Genomic DNA, 5,866 nt, shown 5'->3' with positions numbered 1-5,866 from the left:
AGTCGTTATTGGTCAGAGCCGCGCATGCGCAGTGAGTGTCCGCCCGCCTCGGTTCGCATTGTCTGATGGGAGTTGAAGTTTCCTCCTCCTGCCGGCTGCTGAGAATTGCTGCAGAATACGCCGTAGTTTCCTGAGATTCTTCACTGGGCCTGCAGTGTTTCTGGCCGACCCTCCGAGTTCGAAAGGCACTGTCAGCTCTAGGGCTGGTCTGGAGAGTCCTGTTTCTGAGTAGAGTTCCATTGGTAATGATGGAAAAAAATCGCCTTAGATTTTCTACGTTATTAGCAGATATCGGTTGCGTCTTACCGTTTTATCAAAGGAGGTCTTGTTCAACAAATTAATGCGTTCTATCACTTCTGTGTTTATAGTAAGCTATCTTTTTTTTCTCAACTATAGTCTGACATATTATTTTAACGTTTTCCCCTTATCATGAGTTTGAAATCGGCTTCCTACGTCCTAGTTCTGGTCCTTGGGGTCACAAAGAATAAGTATAAATGCTTTTTGTTCGTGAGTGAAGATAAATCCTGAGTGCAGTGTGTTAAGGGTGAGGCCAGTGTGTGTTGATTTCCTGAAACTTTGGCCTTGGTCTGGCTACTTTCTAGTGCTGGCGCTGTGGGCAGGTTGCCTGGGAAAATGGCCCTTTCCAGGAGGTAAAGGGAGAAAGGCACACTTTCTTCTTGAGATCATATTTTTTAGTTTTTCCCCCACGCTAGGAAATAATTTATTTTGTTTACATTTTCAAGTATAAGCATATTGGTACTGGTATTCTTAACATTTTTTTCTTCTTTGTTTACATTAATAAACTTTTTTAGAGCAGTTGTAGGTTCACATAAAAAGTGAGCAGGGTGGCCGTAACCGGTTTGGCTCAGTGGATAGAGCGTCGGCCTGCGGACTGAAAGGTCCCAGGTTCGATGCCGGTCAAGGGCATGTACCTTGGTTGCAGGCATATCCCCAGTGTGGGGTGTGCAGGAGGCAGCTGGTCGATGTGTTTCTCTCATCATGTTTCTGACTTTCTATCCCTCTCCCTTCCTCTCTGTAAAAAATCAATAAGATATATTTAAAAAAAAAATTGAGCAGGGTGGGAGGGAGGGAGGTAGAAGAGGGTATGGGGGGAATAAATGGAGATGAAAAAAGTAATAAAATAAAATTGAACAGGAAGTACAGACAGTGCCCATCTACTCACTCCCTGTCCCTACACACTATTGACATCCTGCACTGCAGTGGTAAATTTGTTAACAATCGGGGAACTTACATTGAAACATCATTAACACCTAAAATCCATAATTTACACTAGGGTTCACTCTTCGTGGTGTATATTCTATAGGTTTTGACAAATGTAAATAACAAGTATTGACCATTGTAGTATACAGAATAGTTTCACTGCCTTAAAAGTCCTCTGTACTGCACTAACTGTTTTGGCTCAGTGGATAGAGCGTTGGCCTGCGGACTGAAAGGTCCCAGGTTCGATTCCGGTCAAGGGCATGTACCTTGGTTGCGAACACATCCCCAGTAGGGAGTGTGCAGGAGGCAGCTGGTTGATATCTCTCATTGATGTTTCTAACTCTCTATCCCTCTCCCTTCCTCTCTGTAAAAAATCAATATATTAAAAAAAAAAAAGTCCTCTGTACTCTGCCTATTCATCCCTCACTTCCTCCTAACCCCCTGAAACCATTGGTACTTTTACTGTACCCATAATTTTACCATTTCCAGAAGGTTATATTATTGGTATTAGAGTATGTAGTCTTTCAGATTGGCTTCTTTCATTTAGTAATATGCATTTAAATTTCCAACTTCTTTTTAAATCTTGGCTGTATCTATAGTGAAAACCCTCTTTTTGTTCCTAATTTTACGTGTGCTTTCTTTTTCCTGATCAGTGTCATCATGATGTTATATATTTTATTAATCTTTTCAAAAGAACAAACTTTTTGGCTTGTTTGAGCTAGTTTATTATATATTTGTTTTCAATTACATTAATATTTGCTCCCATTTCATTATTTCTTTCCGTATTATTCTTTTTCTAACTTCCTAAGCAGGAAACATAGCTCATTAATTTTATCCCTTCTTTTCTATTAGCATTAAGGTTATGCATTATTTTCAAAGTGCCATTTTACCAAAAATTTTGATATGTATTATTTTCATTCATTAACAGTTTTAAATATTTAAACATTTTTACTGTGGTCTTCTTTGGCTCATAAGTTTATACATGTGTTTTGGAATTTCTACAAATTTTTGTTATTGAATTTAAAAATTGATTTTAGAAATAGAGAAACATTGATTTTTTTGTTCCATTTATTAGTATTCATGCATTCATTGGTTGATTTTTTTTTTTTTTTTTTTAGAAAGAAGGGAGAGAATGAGAAACATTGATGTGAGAGAGAACCATCAATTAGTTGGCCCCTGTATGCACCCTGATCAGGGATCAAACCCACAACCTTTTGGTGTATGGGATGACACTCCAACCAATTGAGCCACCCTGCGAGGTTCCTGAAATATATGCTTTAAAAGTTTATTTAGTATTTGATTAATCATTGGTAAATTCTCTTGGCTTTATTTTTTTACTAGAGGCCTGGTGCACAAATTTGTGCACAGGTGGGGTCTCTCTGGGTCGCTTGCAGGGATCGGGCCAAAACCCGCAGTCCAATGCCACCTGCAGCTCCCGCTCATTCCAGGCCCACTGTGCCTGCCATGGTCTTGTGCCCAATCAGTCCCCTTTGGGAGAGGCTTGCACTGCCGCAGCAGTGCTCACCAGCCGTGAGCCCTGCCTCTGGTGCCCTCCCAAGGGGAGTTGCCTGCGGGATTGGGCTGAAACCGGTTCTCCAATATCCCCAGAGAGGTCCCAGATTGCGAGAGGGCACAGGCCAGGCTGAGGGACCCCACCAGTACACGATCGATTGGGCTGGGGAAGGTCCGCGGGAGGGGCCCAGGGCATGTCCAGCCCATCTCACTCAGTCCTGATCTGCCAGACCCCAGCAGCAAGCTAACCTACCGGTTAGAGCATCTGCGCCCTGGTGGTCAGTGCACATCATAGCAACTGGTTGACCAGTTGACTGCCCCTTGGTGGTCAGTGCATGTCAGAGCAAGCAGTTGAGCATCCTTAGCATATCATTAGCATATTATGCTTTGATTGGTTGTTCTGCCGTTCAGTCTATTTGCATATTACCCTTTATTATATAGGATTTCATCCTCTTGTTGTATGGTTGTTTTAGGTTGGTTTTTTTCTTTCAACACATTGAAGATATTATCCCTCTGAATTCTGGTTATCAACTTACTGTTGACATATTTGATGTCAATCTAATTGTCATATCATTCTAGTATTCTTTTTTCCCTCCCTCTGCTGCTTTTAAGATCTCTGTTTTTTAAAAATATATTTTTATTGATTTCAGAGAGGAAGGGAGAGGGAGAGATGGAAACATTAATGATGAGAGAGAATCATTGATCGACTGCCTCCTGCACACCCTCCATTGGGGGTCAAGCTCACAATGTTGGCATGTGCCCTTGACCAGAATTGAACCTGGGACCCTTCAGTCTGCAGACCGATGCTCTATCCACTGAGCCAAACTGGCTAGGGCTAAGATCTCTGTTTTTGATAATTTGTAATTTGACTATGTATGTGAATATGGATTTCACTTTATCCTTTTTGGAATTCAATGTGCATCTTGAATCTGAGAATTCCTACCTTTCAACAATTCTGGAAAATTCTCAATCATTATCTTTTTGAATACTGACCATCCCAAATTGTTTTCTGTCTTTATAAAACTCAAGTATTTATTTATTTATTCGTTCATTCATTTTTAATATATTTTTATTGATTTCAGAGAAGGGAGAGGGAGAGAGCGATAGAAACACCAATGATGAGAGAGTCAGTGGACTGGAGAGAGAGAGAGAGAAAGAGAGAGGAGAGGAGAGTCTTTTAATAGTCAGTGAATTTATTCCTATTTTAATTTGTTCTGAAATTTTACTATTATCACTGTTCTAATTTCTTGAATACATCCTTCTTTCTTCAGGATATTACAGTTCTTTGAAGTTTTCTGATGGATAGTTGCTTTTTGTTTAGATCTACTTTTCACAATCCAAGTTTCCTTCAACTTCTGGTTATCTTTGTCTGTCCTTATTGAAAAGTGAAGAGCTAAAAACCTGTTTGGAAGATCTGTGTACATGGGATCTGTGTACATGGAAGGGCTTAATGACTGGCATACTCGTACTCACTATAGGGGGATTGGTGGCCATTTGGCTTTTTTCCTATCAAGAGTTTAGCATGGTCAGTGTGGCACAGTGGTTGAGTGTCGACCTATGAATCAGGTCACAGTTCAATACCTGATCAGGGCATGTGTCTGGGTTTCGGGCTCAATCCCCAGTGTGGGGGGTGCAGGAGGCAGCCAATCAATGATTCTCATCATTGATGTTTCTCTCCCTTATCCAAAATCAGTAAAAATATATATATTTAAAAGTTTAGTTTTTCCACAGAAGGATCCTCCAAATCCTTCTTTGTGTGTGCAAGTGTGGCCGTTCATGTGTTAGCTGAACAAGGAGGAGGTAGGGATCTCATTTATCCATTATGTAAAATTGTACTTAATCCCTATTTTCTGTAAGGTATTCATCCTAGTCTAGTAACCTTGAGTCAGACGTCTACTTTTTCCTTTTATAGTTAAATTACTATCAGAATAACTTCAGCCTCCAATTTGAGAGGCTGTAATGTAAAATCCTATTCAATTGAGACACACTCACATAAATTTTATTAAAGCCCTTAAATTAAAATTTCTTGTTTTAGAGGATTATTCTTCAGGTTCTAAACACAACAAAATGCAGTGACTGAAAAAAATGTAATAACTCCCTCCAAAAAATGATTTTTAGAAATCACTCTTTCAATGAAAGGGTATGCTTTTCATTTCCTATAAACACATTTTATTTTTCAAACTGACTGTCACCTCAAGAGCACCTATAGCACTTAGTAAACCTAACTCATTTGTATATGCAATCTAATCCTAACAACTGCCTTCTCAAATGTAATAGAACTCTAACACAAAAGGAAGAGGAATACAAAAGGAGGGGAGAAAACACAGGGAGAAAACAGGAGAATAAAACTATAATGTGAATTTCATTTTCAACAAAGAGAATATCAACAAGGAAAATGAGATCTTGATTTATAATGAGTTGAATCTAAATAATTCCAGTTCTTTGTTGTATTAAACAGAAACGCAATGCAAACCATGGATTCTGCAATAAGATTTTAAAAAATCTAACAAAAATCTGAATGAATATAACAATATGGCTAGAACAAAAAGAAAAAAAATCTATCACACAATAATCACTGAAGATCCCACAAGTTATAGAAAACATAAAGGAACTTTAATATCCAAATAGTCAGGGCAAAAAATACTGGATTAATGACCCATTAAGTGTGAGTCACATCAGGTTCTTTACAGTACCAGATGTATTTAAAAATAAAATTTGAATGCATATTGTAAAGATTAAAGCCATTTTTTAAACTTTTAATTTCTTTTCTTGATACTAATGCCAGTAAGTTTAGACTGAAAAAAAATCTTTAAGTGATTTAACATTCAGAGTAAGATTTAAACCAAAAATAGCAACGTTCCTAAATATGAATTTGTTCAGTAGTAACCTTTTCATCATGAATAATATCACTTTTTTTTCCAGAAAGTAGTCAATGTACATTTTAAGATTTGTGCAATAAAAAAATATACTGGCTAATAAAAAGTGTTACTACTTGAGATCGTCAAAATGAAAGAAAAACTATACTTTTGCTTATTTATGCCCAAATAATTTACCCTGAACTCCACAGATATGTAGTAAATATTTCTGAAACAGTGAAAAATAAAAGTCCTAAAATAGAAACATAAGCCAGAAT

Source organism: Myotis nattereri (genome assembly GCF_964212035.1).
Source record: "Myotis nattereri genome assembly, chromosome: 10".
Taxonomy (NCBI): Eukaryota; Metazoa; Chordata; class Mammalia; order Chiroptera; family Vespertilionidae; genus Myotis; species Myotis nattereri.
This window is presented reverse-complemented; position numbering follows the sequence as displayed.